Genomic DNA, 16,636 nt, shown 5'->3' with positions numbered 1-16,636 from the left:
TAATTATAAAATTTTAAATTATTTTTAATTCGTTTCAATTTCGATTTACTTAAATAAATAAATAAAAACAAAAATATTTTAATTATTATTTACTTTTTATATTTCCTCTCTTCTCATCTATATTCATTCAACTCTACTTCTTTCGACTCTTTTCCTACAATTCTTCTCTTTTTCTCTATTCTATTTTTTTTCGAATTTTAATTATGAAACTTTAAATTCTTTTTAATTAATTAATTATAAATTCGGTCTAATTAAATTAAAATAATATTATTTTATCTTCTATACTTCTATCTTTTTCTTTCTTCATCTTCTACCTTTTTTAATCATGAACCCAAGTGGGAATGAAGAGTTCAAGGGAACTCTGGGATCTTATACAAATCCACTGCTGACTTCTATAGAAGAAGCATCAGCATACCTCAAATCAGAGCTAGTAGCTTTGAATTAAACCCTTAACTTATTACTTTGTTGCAGCAGAACTGCCAGTATTCTGGGCTTCCTCAGGAAGAACCTACAGAATTCCTTACAGATTTCTTAAGGATTGCTGACACAGTACACAGTGAAGGAGTAGACCGTGAGGTCTACAGGTTATTGCTCTTCACTTTTGCTTTAAAAGATAAAGTAAAATGTTAGTTAGATAACCAACCTAAAGATAGTTAAAAACTTGGAAACAATTAGTGGATAAGTTTTTAAATTATAACTTCCCCCTAGAAAGATGACCCAGCTGAGACTGGACATCCAAGGATTCAAACAAGGAGATAGTGAATCTCTTTATGATGCTTGGGGAAGGTATAAGAGGATGCTAAGAAAATGTTCCACTAAAATGTTTTCAGAATGGGTACAACTAGACATCTTCTACTATGGTCTTTCAGACATGGCTAGAATGGCCTTGGACCACTCTACCGGTGGTTTCATACACATGAGAAAGACTATAGCAGAGACTCAAGAGCTTATTGAGACAGTTGCCACTAATCAGCATCTGTACTCATCTCCTGAGACCTCTATAAAAGGAGAGATTAAGGCAGTAGTTGCTGAACCTAACCCTCCATAGTAGGATGGCCCATTGACTCAGCAACTGCGCACCCTTGCCCAGCAATTGCTGGAACTGCAAGAGGCTTTGAGAGAAACTCAGGCTTCTAATAGAAATATAGAAGCACAGTTGAGTCAAACTAGGTAGCAGTTATCTAAGCAGATAACAGATGAATACCAGGCTATCCAACTGAGGAGTGGAAAAACTTTAAACACCCAACCTCAGTATAATAAAAACGAAAAGCCCACAGAGGACAACCAGAAAGGTATTGCTCCTGGCGTTGAATGCCAGAAACGGGCAGAGACTAGGTGTTCAAATGCCCAGAAAGGTAACTCTACTGGAATTGAACGACAAGAAAGGTGAGAGATTGGGCGTCCAAATGCCCAAGGGGATAGCAGCATGGGCGTTCAACGCCCATGCAAGGGAGGTCAGTCATTCATTGATAACAATCCTCCTAAACAGGCTAGTAACCCCCCTTTCAACTCAAATGGTATTTGGCCTCCTTCAACCAAGGTTGATGAGTACAAGGCTAAAATGCCATTTCCTCAGAAACTCTATCAAGAGGAAAGGGATAAATAGTTTGTCTACTTTACGGAGTATCTCAGAACATTAGAGATAAAAATCCCTTTCACAGAAGCTCTTGAACAGATATCTTCTTATGCAAAGTTCATGAAGGACATTCTAAGTCATAAGATGGATTGGAGAGAGACACAAATAGTCCTCCTCACTGAGGAATGCAGTGCAATCATTCAGAATAGCTTGCCAGAGAAGCTTGAAGATCCTGGAAGCTTTATGATAACATGCACTCTAGGTGATACTTGTACAAGGACAACACTATGTGACCTTGGAGTAAGCATCGACCTAATACCAGCTTCACTAATAAAGAAGCTCTATGGTGCATAAAATTACAATCACACTTTTGCAACTCCGCACAACTAATCAGCAAGTGCATTGGGTCGTCCAAGTAATAAAACCTTACGCGAGTAAGGGTCAATCCCACAGAGATTGTCGACTTGAAGCAAGCTATGGTCATCTTGTAAATCTTAGTTAGGCGGATTCAAATGGTTATGAGGTTTTGATAATTAAAAGATAAATAAAACATAAAATAAAATAAAGATACTTATGTAATTCATTGGTGGGAATTTCAGATAAGCATTTGGAGATGCTTTGTTCCTTCTGAACCTCTGCTTTCCCATTGTCTTCATCCAATCATGCGTGCTCCCTTCCATGGCAAGCTGTATGTTGGTGGATCACCATTGTCAATGGCTACCATCCATCCTCTCAGTGAAAATGGTCCAGGTACGGTTTCCGCACGGCTAATCATCTGTCGGTTCTCACTTGTGTTGGAATAGGATCTCTCTATCCTTTTGCACACTGTCAATGCGCCCAACATTCGTGAGTTTGAAGCTCGTCACAGTTATCCCATCCCAGATCCTACTCGGAATACCACAGACAAGGTTTAGACTTTCTGCATCTCAAGAATGCTGCCAATTGGTTCTAGCCTATACCACGAATGTTCTAATCTCACAGTTCAAATGCTCTGTTGTCAGGAGAGGTGAGTCAAATCTGTGGATCAGAGCCCAAGAGATTATACTCCGGCTGTTGTCCAATGACTACGTTGAACATCATGTGGACCGCTTGTGGTTGTCAGGCACGCGGATCTTGGCTAAGCGAGTAACGAAGATAGTGGGTGATTGTCACGGGTCACCCCTACATTCTGACTTAACTGAATTAAGTACAAGAGTATATCTTGGAGAAGAAGTAAGCGTGAATTGAAAGAGAAACAATAGTACTTGCATTAATTCATGAAGAACAGTAGAGCTCCGCACCTTAATCTATGAGGTGTAGAAACTCCACCATTGAAAAATATATAAGAGAAAAACGTCTAGGCATGGCCGAATGGCCAGCCTCCCAAATGTGAAAAATGGCATAAGCTCCCTAATACAATAGTAAAAAGTGCTATTTATACTAAACTAGTTACAAGGGATTACAGAAAATAAGTAACTAAGTGTAGATAGTGCAGAAATCCACTTTCAGGGCCCACTTGGTGTGTATTTGGGTTGAGCTTTGAAGCTTTCATGTGCATAGGCCATTCTTGGAGTTAAATGCCAGCTTGGATGCCAGTTTGGGCGTTTAACTCCAGTTCTGGTGTCAGTTCCAGCGTTTAATGCCAGAAAAGGGTCTCTAGTGGGTGTTTGGATGCCGGTTTGGGCCGTCAAATCTCGGGCAAAGTATAGACTAGTAAACATTGCTGGAAAGCCCAAGATGTCTACTTTCCAACACAATTAAGAGCATGCCAATTGGGCTTCTGTAGCTCCATAAAATCCACTTCGAGTGAAGGAGGGTCAGAATCTAACAACATCTGCAGTCCTTTTTCAGCCTCTGAATCAGAGTTTTACTCAGGTCCCTCAATTTCAGCCAGAAAATACCTAAAATTCCAGAAAAACACACAAACTCATAGTAAAGTCCAAAAATGTGATTTTTGCATAAAGACTTATAAAAATATATTAAAAAATAACTAAAACCTACTAAAAACTACCTAAAAATAATGCCAAAAAGCGTATAAATTTTCTGCTCATCACTCTACTTGACTGAGGAAGTCAAACCAACCCGCATGTGCCTTCAACTTGCTGATGGATCTATTAGGATACCATCAGGAGTAATAGAGGACATGATTGTTAGGGTTGGACCTTTTGCCTTTCCCACTGACTTTGTAGTATTGGACATGGAGGGGCACAATAGTGTATCTCTCATCCTAGGAAGACCTTTCCTAGTCACAGGACGAACCCTCATTGATGTTGAAAAAGGAGAAGTAACCCTAATAGTCAATAAGGAGAAGTTTGTACTGAATGCTATGAAGGCTATGCAACATCCAGACATTCCTAAGGAATGCATGAACATTGACTTCATTGATTCCCTGGTGGAAGAAGTTAACATGGTCGAAAGCTTCAAGGACAAGCTTGATGATATCCTTGATGATACTCAGCCTGATTCAGAGGAACCCCTGGAAACCTCTGAAGAAAAGGAGAAGCCTCCTGAGCTTGAATTTAAGCCATTACCCCCTGACAAGGGAGGCACTTGCATAAAGGATTCAGCATCCAAGCCTCGTCCATTGGATTGAATTCATTCAACCCCTCCTAAGACCAAACGTAAGTTTGGTATTGGATGTACACCATCCACTAAGGAGGAAGGCCCCAAAAGGAAGATGCCTAGGGGCTAGAAAAATAAAAATATCCCTATTGAGGGCTTTTCACCATGGAAGATGGTGGTATTCACTTATCTCATCCTGGTATTCACCATGGAAGAGGAAAGTGACAAAAAAGGACACCAACATACTACTGTAAGCCCAACCCTGCCTTAGACAGTGAACAAAATCCTGTCTCTTGAGCATATTACGCTATTCCATGAGAGCATAGGAAGGAAGCTCCCAGTAAGGAGTGAGGATTCATTCCTCTATGACTACCTTTCTCCTTGAAAGAACTTGTCCATCAAGCTAATGACATTAAAGAAGCGCTTGTTAGGAGGGAACCCAACTTTACTCAACCATTCATTTTCATTTTATTTTTCTTTCAGTTGTTAGAGTCATGATTATATGCACCAGTCAAGAGACAGAATTCACAGTAGTTAAAACAAAGCACTCCGGATAGAGTGTTAAAGTTGAACACCACCTAGGGTATCCCTGCTAGGCGTTTAACTCCACAACGCCAGCCAGGGAGCAGCCCCTGGGCGTTCAAACGCCAGTGCAAAGAAGCAGAAAATCTGGAATTCCCTATCCTCTCAAGACCAAAAGGTCCCATGGAAGCTCTACCTACCCCACCTTCTTCTTTTCCATTGATCATATTTGCTCGAGGACAAGCAAAACTCTTAAGTTTGGTGTTGCAAAAGCTTTGCTTTGTGACTTCTACCACTCTTAAGTATAGAAGAAGAGGATGGAGCAAACTAGAGGGCATGCACATGAGCTTGTGCAGCGGCCTCAACAAAGACAAAGGAGTGACATTGAAGAGATCAAGCATTACATTGGATCCTCAAGGAGGAGGAGTAGCCATCATCATCCAGGTGGATTCGTTCTCTTTATCTCCTTGTCTGTTATTTTCCTGTTTTCTATCTGTTTATTTGTTCTCTTATTCTAGTTTTATGATCATTTGCATTGATGTCTTTAAGTTGTAAAATTTTCCATATATCTCTCACCTTGCCTAAATGAAAAAATTTTATTAAAAAGAATTGAGAGATGAATGAATTTCAAGTTTAAAATAAGATTAGTTTAATTAGTTTGATGTGGTGTCATTTGCTTTTGTTTTCTGAATGTATGATTAAACAGTGCATATTTGAAGTTGAAATTTATGAATGTTGGCTCTTCAAGAATAAGGAAAAAGGAAAAGTATTAATGATAATCTAAAAAATCTAAAAATTGATTCTTGAAGCAAGAAAAAGCATCAAAAAGAAAAAGAAAAGCTTGCATGCAAAAAAAAAATACGAAAAATAAAAAGAAAGAAAACAATAAAAAGAAAGCAGAAAAAGCCAATAGCCCTTAAAACCAAAAGGCAAGGGTAAAAGGACCCAAGGCTTTGAGCATCAGTGGTAAGGAGGGCCCAAAGGAATAAAATCCTGGCCTAAGCGGCTAAACCAAGCTGTCCCTAACCATGTTCTTGTGGCGTGAAGGTGTTAAGTGAAAAGCTTGAGACTAAGCAGTTAAAGTCGTGGTCCAAAGCAAAAAGAGTGTGCTTAAGAACTCCTGGGGACTCTAGCAAGGCTGAGTCACAATCTGAAAAGGTTCACCTAGGTAAAGTGTCTGTGGCATGAATGTATCCGGTGGTAATACCGAAAAACATAGTGCTTAGGGTCACGGCCAAAAGTCAAAAAGCTGTGTTCAAGAATCAAAATAAGCTTAACTGGGAAATTCAATAATATCATCTAGATTTTATGTTCCTAAAGATGCCAACATCTATGAGTTTCAATGGATAATGAGATGCCAAAACTATTCAGAAGCAAAAAGCTATTAAGTCCTGCTCATCCAATTTTTACTAAGCTTCATTTGAAACTTAGAAATTTATTGTATCTTAATTTTCTTTTTATCCTACTGTGTCCTTAGTTGCTTGGGGACAAGCAACGGTTTAAGTTTGGTGTTGTGATGAGCGGATATTTTATACATTTTTTGACATTATTTTCATATAGTTTTTAGTGTGTTTTATTTAGTTTTTATTAAGTTTTTATAGGTTTTAGTGTTAAAATCACATTTTTGGACTCTACTATGAGTTTTTGTGTTTTTGGAAAATTTCAGGTAATTTCTAGCTGAAATTGAGGAGCTGGAACAGAAGTCTGATTCAGAGACAGAGAAAGCACTGCAACTGCTGTCCAAATTTGACCTGCATGCACTCGGAAGAGATTTTCTAGAGCTACAGAAGTCCAAATGGAACGATCTCAACGGCTATGGAAATCTAACTTCTAGAGCTTTTCTGCAATTTATAATAGTTTATACTTTGCATCGAATTATAAGGCACAAACCTGGCGTCCAATGCCAGCTTCTTGCCCCCTTCTAAGCGTCCAGCGCCCAAAGCGTAGAGCCCAATGTCCAAAGGCCCAAAGCGGACCCCTGAGCTGGCGTTCCATGCCCAAGGAGCCTAATAGAACATGGATATAATCAAAGCTCAGCCCAAACACTCACCAAGTGCGGCCCAAAAGTGGATTTTAGCATTAAATAGACTGTTTTACCCTTACTAGTCGTTTATTTAGTATTTAAGGGTCTTAATTCATGTTATACGTACACATTTTAGAACATACATCACTTTTTCTCATTATACATGTTTTACATTGTCTTCTACCTCAGTATGAGTTTTTAAACCTCCTAAGTTGAAGGAAGGAGCCCTGCTAAGTCCTATGAATTAATACAAATACTATTTCTTCTTCTTCGATCTATGTCTGATCTATCTCTAAGATGTATATCTGATCCTCATCGTGATGAATAGGATGATTTAACAAATTAGCTCTGTTCATCACACTAAGACAAACGTGCCTGACAAACACCCACATCTACTTGGTTTCATGTGAGTACCTGGAAGAAAAGCACGAGCCAACAACTATGGTATACATCTCTCAGATGGTTAATCCATGATTTTGTTGGGGACTTCTCGAGACACCAGTTCAGCCTATCTCCGGGGAGATTAAAGTCTCCGTGGTATTGGCTAGATTCCAAAGAATCAATCTTCTCCGATCCGGAAGACTCGACCTTGTCTGTGGCGTTTTGAATAGGATCGCTAGGAGAATGACTTGCTAAGCGCTTCACCCTCCGTTGGAATAAATGACAAGGGCCCTGGCATTCAATTTGTAGCAGAGGAGATCAATGACCACGGGCAATGGCTTTGATCACTTACAACCTACCATAGAAGAAGATCATTCACAAGCAAAGAAGTCAGTAGTACCAGAGTTACTTTAGAAATACAAAGCAACTCTAACTCTCAACTCTATTCCCATTATTGCTTTCCAATTAGAATAATAAGTACTTTTTCAAAATTCTAAACATAATCACATCTACAACCTTCTGATTCCGCCTAACTAAGACCTGCAAGATAACCACAAGCTTGCTTCAAGCCACAATCCTCGTGGGATCGACCCTGACTCATTCAGGTATTACTTGGACGACCCAGCGCACTTGCTGGTACTGTTGATGTTGTACGAAATAATGTGCGTTTTGTGTACACGTGCACCAATAAACATAATTAAACCCTATGGAAAATTGAGAGAAAACCAAACTTGAACTACCCTAAAACTACTCCTAATTGTGTTGTATATTGTATTGTATTGCATGGTGTTGCTTGCCCCTCCTTATAATAAGCTTCAAAGCCTTCAAAAATGTGCCAAAAAGCCCCCCAAATCGCTAGCCACATGACTTTTTAAAGATGGCATGCACAAGGACTTGTGCGTACGCACAGGTGTGTGCGTCCGTACACATGCTTAATTTTCCTCTTGTGCATACGCACAGAAGGTGTGCGTAGGCACACTCTGAAATGCTTTTCTCCTTTGATTTCTTCATGTTTTCTCTCAATTCCATGCTTTTCTTCCACTCTTATCAAGCTATTCCTACCTATTACACCTAAAATCACTCATCAAAAGCATCAAGGCATCGGATGGGATGAAAGTGGAATAAAATTGATTAAATTAAGCCCAAAATAGCTTGTTTTCACTATTATACATAATTTAGGGAGAAAACATAAAATCATGCTATTCAGGTGAATAAATGTGGGTTTATATAATGAAATCCACTCAAATCAATTCAAAATTTATCATCAAATATGGATTCATCAATTCCCCCACACATAAATAATATCATGTCCTTATGCTAATGATAATTAAAGGATAAGGGAGAAAGGCAAGCAACTTATTCAATGCAACTACCTACATGCATGAAACTATGCTAAATTCTATCTACCTATATCTATACTATGGTTCCCTATGGAGTTTGGCAAAAACAAACAATAGAATTCCAATCAATCCAAAATAAATCTATAGGGCGAAGGCACGAAAATATAGCAATATGATCAATGTTCAAAGATTTAATTTGAATTTTTCAAAACATTAATTCAGCAACTTGCAAAAAGAGATAAGATAAGAGAAGGAATCATAGAATTGAGTGATCAAATCCCTCATCGGATGTGTATAGTCTTTATTCGCTCAGTGTTTAGGGCTTAATCACTCATTTCTCATTTAATCATGTTTTTTAGGATTTTCTAGTTATCTAACCATCAACAAATGCTTGATGCATGAATGCAAATATCATGAGGTCTTTGGAGGGTTGTAATGGGGTCAGGGTAAGGGTAGGATTAATATGGTTAAGTGGGCTTCATAAATTGGATCTTTGATTAGCTCAAGTATCCCACTAATCCTATATCAATCTATTTACACCAAAGAAAAACAACCTAACTTCCCATTCGTTTCTTTTCTCACATTCACTCATGCATCTTCTTTCTAATTCACATATGCATTCTTTATTTACATTCTTATTATCATTTCTTTTTTTTTCTTTTTTTTTTCTTTTCCTTCTTTTTTTCCCCAAAAAAGCATATACACCAAAATTTTTCATTTCTTTTATCACTAAAAAGAAATGCACATGTTTTAAGTAATGAATGCATGAGTGTTTACCCATTTTTCACAAATTTTCTCAAAGAATTCCCAAAGTAAACTAATTACCAATGTTTCCCCATAAATTCCCCCACACTTGATTAACACACACTCTTCAACCCAAGCTAATCAAAGATACAATTCATGGATGTTACTGGTTTTTCGCTTAGGGCAAATGATGTGCTTAAAATTAGAACAAAAGGGGAATTAAAGGCTCAAAAGTGGTTTACAAAGGTAGATGTAAGGGTTGGCCATATGGGTTAGTGAGTTCAATTTCAAAAATGGCTTCAATCATACTAAATGCATTCAAAACACCAAATATAGGACATAAAGACTCAAGCAAATCTAATATCACAATTATAAAAGAGAATAGCACACAAGAACAAAATGTGTGGTAAAGAATGTGCAACCACACAATTAAAGCTCAAATCTCACATGGTGTTTTATTCTAGCTATTTTCTATGTTCCATGAAAAATAATACTTCAAGCAAGTTGAAACATAAGTTTCAAATCTAATAAATGGGATGCCCTAAAAGGGATTTCTTGCAAATTCCTTGTTGTTTTTACCAAACTTATTTCCTATACTATGCAACATGCAAATGCAAATATTTACTACCATAAAACTATAGCAACCTAAGATATATATGTAGATAAAAGCAAACTAAGTAAAGTGCAACGCAATGAAATATTCACAAGTATTCACAAAGGACATAATAACTAAGAACTAGAAATTAACGCAAAGTATTCAGAAGAAAGATTTACGCCCCAAAGTTGCGGATCCTCCCCCACACTTAATTGTTGCACGATCCTCCGTGCATGCATGTCATTCAGGAGAAGAAGGATTAAAAGGCTCCACCTTCAACTGGTGGGCACGGGGGCTTGGGCTGCTGGATAAAACAAATAAACAGGAATTGAGGAAGATATCTTAAAAGTGTGATATAGTAACAGACAATGTGTGTATTTTAAGTGTGTACGGTTTAAAAAACACACATTGGTCGGGTAAAAACAGTAACCACACAATAAAAAAGAAATAGCATGTGTTCCTCAATTAAGTACCATAGGTTGCAAGTAAAGAATAAACAAGAGATAAGGCATAAACAAACCTAGGTAACAACAACTAAACTGAATTGAATATATGAGATATTGGATATTGAAATTGTGCCAGTGAAATCGCAAAAATTGATATAGAAGAACAATAAACAATAACCAATCTAATAATGAAAAGAGAACCCCTTATACATCATGAAAACATAATGAAATAGTCACGTGGTAAAGGTACTTATTAAAAATCATGATGAACAAGTAATTTCAACTCAATTCACTTAATTCCAGATGCACTCATAAATAACTTGTCCTAGGGTGCAATCAAAACATGAATAATCAAACCTACTAGGTACTTAGTAAATTAAAGCAAAGTATAAGTGCACTGATGAAATTTAATCAAGAAGCAACCCAATCAATATCAATCAAACACTTGCAATTTATTTACTTAACAAACAGCTAAACCAAAACTAATATAATTACAAAAATAAAAATGAAATACAATGAAAGCTAAGTAAAACAAGTAGGAAAATAAGGGAAAAGCAAGAGAATAGAGGGATGGAGGGGGATGGAGGTGCGTTAGGGCTTAATTCAATGTGCAATGAAAATTTTTTGCAAAACAGCACTTGTGTGTATGCACCGACATGTGTGCGTACGCACACAAGGTAGAATCAGAAGGTTGTTACATTGACGCTTAATTGAATTAAAGGAATATTGTATACATTACTTTTTATACTAAATGGAATCAGTAATAAGAATATAGTTGAGGATTGGAGTTGCTTTGTCTTTCTAAATTAATTCTGGTATTATTGTCTTCTTTGCTTGTGAATGATTTCTTCTATGGCAGGATATATGTGATAAACGCCATTGGCCGTGGTCATCGATCTCCTCTATTTTAGATCAAACACCATTGGCCGTGGTCATCCAATCTGAACGAGGGTGAAGCTCTAGCAGTTCATTCTCTTGGCAACCCTACTCAAAACACCACAGACAAGGTCGAATCTTCTGGATAAGAGAATGCTGCTCTTTTGGGTTCTAGCCTCTACCACAGAGAAACTTAATCTCCCTATAAATCGGCTGAACTGGTGTCTCAAAAAGTCCCCAACGAAGTCGTGGATTAGCTGTCTGAGAAATGTATAATCAAACTGGTGGTTCGCGCTTTCCAGTCACGTATTCACACGAACCCAAGTAGACACGGGTGGTTGTCAGGCACGCGGTCCTAGTATGATGAACAGAGCTGATTGTCACTGATTATCCTATTCACCATGTTGAAGAACGAGTATACATCTTAGAAATAAATCAAACACGGATAGAAGAGAAACAATAATACTTTTATTAATTCATAGGACTCAGCAGGGCTCCTCCCCTCAACCTAGGAGGTTTAGAAACTCATACTGAAAAGGAAAATACAATGGTCAAACTCAAATATGCTGGAAGAGATGGTAGAAGATCCTTAACAAAGAGTGATCTTCTACTTTAAATACTAAACTGTTAACTAGTAAGGGTAAAATAGTCTTTTTAGTGATAAAATTCACTTTTTGGGCCCACTTGGTGAGTGTTTGGGCTGAAGTTTGATGAGATCCACGTGCTAGGAGGCCTATAGGGCATTGAACGCTGGCTAGGGGGTCCTCTTTGGGTGTTTGGACGCTTGTCTCTTCCTTGTGGGCGCTAGACGCCTGGAAGGGGGTAGGAAGCTAGCGTTGGATGCCAGTTTTAGGCCTTCTAATCTGAAACAAAGTATGAACTATTATACATTAATGGAAAGCTCTGGAAGTTAGCTTTCTATAGTCATTGAGAACGCTCCATTTAGACGAAATACCTGAAATTGAACAAAAACACAAAAACTCAAAGTAGAATCCAAAAATGTGAATTTAACACTAAAATCTATGAAAACTTAATAAAAACTAAACAAAACATACTAAAAGCTATATGAAAATGATGCCAAAAAGCGTATGAAATATCTACTCATCACAATACCAAACTTAAAGTGTTTCTTGTCCCCCAAGCAACCAAAAACATACTAGGATAAAAAGAAAAGTAAGATACAAATAAATTTCAAAGTTTTCAATGAAGCTTAGTTACAATTAGATGAGCAAGACTTAGTAGCTTTTTCCTTTTGAATAGTTTTGGCATCTCACTATCCATTGAAACTCAGAAGTGTTGACATCTTTAGGAACTTAGAATCCAGATGATATTATCGAATCTTCTAATTCAATTCTTTTTTATTCTTGAACATAGCTTTCAAAGTCTTGGCCTGATCCTAAGCACTTTGTTTTCCAGTATTACCACCAGATACATAAATGCCACATACAGTTGAATTGGGTAAACCCTTTCGGATTATGATTCAGTTTTGCTAGAATCCCCAGATAGCAATGTCCAGAATTCTTAAGCACAATCTTTTTGCTTTGGATCATGACATTAACCGCTTAGTCTCAAGCTTTTCACTTGAGACTGATGAGGGCCCAAAACGGGTTAGGAATTTTGTTCTCAAAATTAGGATTGGCGTTGCAAGTATAGTTCCCAACCCAAAAATTGGCCAACAATCAAATTTAATTCTAAAGATGTCACAATCAATACAAAATATAAACTGGGAGTTTTAAGTCCCGAGTCATCTTCCCTAGGAGTTGCAAATGAAATGATCAATTATTGGCTATCATTGATGGCAAGAAAGGCATGTAATGTTAATAGCAAGGAATTAAATAAACATGCAAGAAATTAAATGGAAGCAATTAAACTCAAAAGCAATTAATCAAAGAAAAGGGAAATTTAAATACGAAGAAACCTCTTGGCATAGCTGGGAGCTAAGGTTACCTATCCTAGTCATTGACCACAAACACATGATGATTATAAAGAGTTAATCCTACTTAGTCAATCCTAACATTGAGAATAAGTCAAATAGGCATAGTTGATCCCAATCCATAAGTCCTAGTCAACACTATTAATGGAAGATTTAGAGTCAATTGAAACCAAATCAACTAACTACTCTAATGTATCAACAAGAATGGACATCAATGACTCAAAGGTCACCAAAGTTCTCAATTCCAAGCCAAGAGTGGAGAAAAACTAGGTGAAAACAAAGCCAAGCATTTTATCAAATACTTGGTATGCATGAGAATAAAATAATATTAAATTGTATTAAAAATAAAATCTAACTACCAAAAGCAAGAAAATGATAATAACAGCTAAAGGAAGCATTGAAGGAACATAAAACATAAATTGCATTAAATAAAAATTAAAATTAACAAGAGTATCCATAAACACAGAAATGACAAAAATGGAAAATTGAGAAGAAGAACTAAGACAATAAGGGAAATTAAACAAGGAAATGTAAAGGAAACTACATTACGATAAGAATTAAAAGCTGAAATTATAGGAAAATTAACTAAACCTAACCTAATTCTAGAGAGAGAGGGGAGCTTCTCTCTCTAGAAAACTAAAAGAAAAACATAGAAAAGCTAAACCTAATTGTCCCCCTTGCTTCCATTTGAATTGGGGTTGAAATAGCTTCAGAAATGAGTTGGATTGGGATTTGGAGGCCCAAAACTCATCCCCAGCAATTTGCAATTAATGAGCTCACGTGACTCGGGTCATGCGTACGCGTCGCCTGGCTCGCACTTGTGCGCGCGCACACATCATTGTGCGCACGCACGGATCGCTGAATCTTCCAAACTCTATTTCTTCATGATTTCTCCACTTTTGCATGATTTTTTCCTCACTTCTTCAACCCATACTTGCCTTGGAAATCTGAAATCACTTAGCAAACACATTAAGGTATCAAATGGGATTAAAGTGAATAAAATTTAGCAATTAAAAGGCCTAAAAAGCATGTTTTACTTTCAAGCACAATTTAAGAAGAAATCATGAAAGTATCCTATTTCATTTAATAAGTGTAGGAAAAGTTGATAAAATCCACCCAATTAGAGCAAATAAATACCATGAAATGTGGATTTATCAGACACCTTCACGCCACAAGAACATAGTTAGGGACAATCTGGTTGAGCCTTTTAGGCCAGGATTTTATTCGTTTAGGCCCTCCTATCTATTGATGCTCAAAGCCTTGGATCCTTTTTACCCTTGTCTTTTGGTTTAAAGGGTTATTGGGTTTTTCAGTCTGCCCTCCTTTTCCTGCATTTTTGGGCAGTAATGGATTTTTCTGCTTTTTCCTTTTTTTTTTCTGCCATTTTTTCTTTCTTTTTTGCATGCATTTATTTTTTTTTCTTTTGCAACATGCTTTTTCTTTTTCTTTTTGATGCCTTTTCTTGCTTCAAGAACCAATTTTTTGGATTTTTTAGATTATCAATAATATTTTTCCTTTTTCATCATTCTTTTGAGAGCCAACATTCTAAAATTCTAACTTCAAATATGCACTATTTATTCATACATTTAGGAAACAAAAGCAATGCCACCACATCAAGATAATTGAACTATTCTTATTATAAACTGGAAATTCATGTTTCTCTCAATTCTTTTCAAATAAAATTTTCTTTTAAGCAAGGTGAGAGATATATGGAACATTTTACAACTTAAAGACATCAATCCATCACATCAACATCAATATATCTCATATATCAAACTTTGTTAACAATTTTCCAACCATCAATCAACACCAAATTCACATTTATCAACATAATTCACTCCTCAACTTCACAATTTATTTATTCTCATCGTATCACTATTAATCATCATCTCATCAAACATCATCATACAACCACATCCAACAATTCAACAACCATTCAAATCCAATCCTATCCTATGGGTCACTAGCCTAAGTGTCCATGAATATTATATATGACATAGAGGAAACCGAAACCATACCTTGGCCGATTCCCAATATAAACCAAATGAGCTTTCAATAAAAATCCAACCAATATAGCTCTAACAAGCACCAACAAGCTCCAAACTCATAATAATCAAGCTATATAAATCAAAATTTCACAAGAGATCAAAGACTCTTACCTTTCCCAACAGATTTGGATGGCAAAACCCAAAGCTAAGCAAGGATTAGAGTGAACCTAAACATCAAGAATCACAAAAACTCACTTACTCAAAAACCCTAGGTACCCAAAATTTTGGAGAGAAGAAATAGGGAGATTTCGAGCTTATCTCTAGTGTTTCTTGGATGAATTTTGTAAAGCTCTTCGCAAGGAACGCTTAGCCGTTGACGGCACGCAAATCAGAGCTCTATAGCTCAAGATATGAGCTTGGGAAGATTGAGGTGATTAGGGTTTTCTTCTTCCTCTCCTCCCTTTCTCAATTTCTAAAGTGTGTGTGTGTTTATGAGGTTAGGGTTCATTAAATGAATCTTTATATATGTTGGACTTGGGCCCAACTTAGGCCCGGTTCAACCCGTTAGCATTTTTAGCCCGTTTGGCCCAACTTTGGGCCAAACCTTTAAAATTAACGCCCAGTTTTCCATTTTTGCTATTTTTCTAAGGTTTTTGACTGTCTCTACTTTTTCTCGTGCAGTACCGAGCAGTCTTGAACCGGTTTAACCGGTTCAACTACCGGTTTGCAGTTTTTCACGGTTTTTCGTAGAAAACATATTTTCTGACTCGGAAAGACCCACTGAGTCCGAAAATGATGCTTAAAACTTCAAATTCTCATTCTAACTTTTTGGAATCAAATTTCGGCAATATAATCACTTATTTAACCGGTTCGATTAATTGTGATTCTTACAAGTCCACATCAACCTCTTCTTCAATTCCAAAGGGGGAAGATTTATCAAGATCATTGAGGGGATTGACCAATGCGGACAAAAAATCATCAACGATGAAATTCACATTTTGGTCAATCTCCCCCAATTCTCCCTTTCTCTCCCCCGGGTCAAATACTTTCTTTTCTTCCTGTTGTTGTAATTCAAGATCTAACCCTTCTTCTTTCCCTTGAGGCTCTACGTTCTCCTCCTCACTACACTCTTTAGTAGATCCTTCACATTCTTCAAGAGAGGTGCCTTGATCGGATGAGCATAGAAGGACTAAACGGTTCACTGCTTCGGCTAGGGTAGCCATGAGTTGCCCTTGTGTCATTCAAAGTTCTTCTTGCTCTTGGAGAAAGGCTTGAAGCTCTTGTTCTTCTTGGGACAGGGGTTGGAGAACTCCACAATTAGGTAAGAAGGAAGGTTCATTGATGGGATAAAAGTTGTATATGTGAGAGGTGATTCATGTTGGTGAGTATTTTGAGGTGGTATGTAAGGAGGTGAATGATGGTATTGGTGTGGTATTTGAAAATGCAGTGATTGAGGATTATGTTGGGGGTATGGGTCATAGGTATATGGTGGAGGTGCATAATTAAGATGAAATTTACCATATCCTTGGGTTGGGTATGTGCATAGGGGAGGGTATGGCTCATTGTGATATGGAGGAGATTGCTCCTCCCTCAACTAATTTTTCCATCCCATGATGCAATCCAAAATTGAAGTTATCGATTCCTACAAAATGATCACAAGCATACTCCAAA

Source organism: Arachis duranensis, chromosome 7 (assembly GCF_000817695.3).
Source record: "Arachis duranensis cultivar V14167 chromosome 7, aradu.V14167.gnm2.J7QH, whole genome shotgun sequence".
Lineage (NCBI taxonomy): Eukaryota > Viridiplantae > Streptophyta > Magnoliopsida > Fabales > Fabaceae > Arachis > Arachis duranensis.
The sequence above is the reverse complement of the archived record's forward strand: the minus strand, read 5'-3'. Positions refer to the sequence as shown.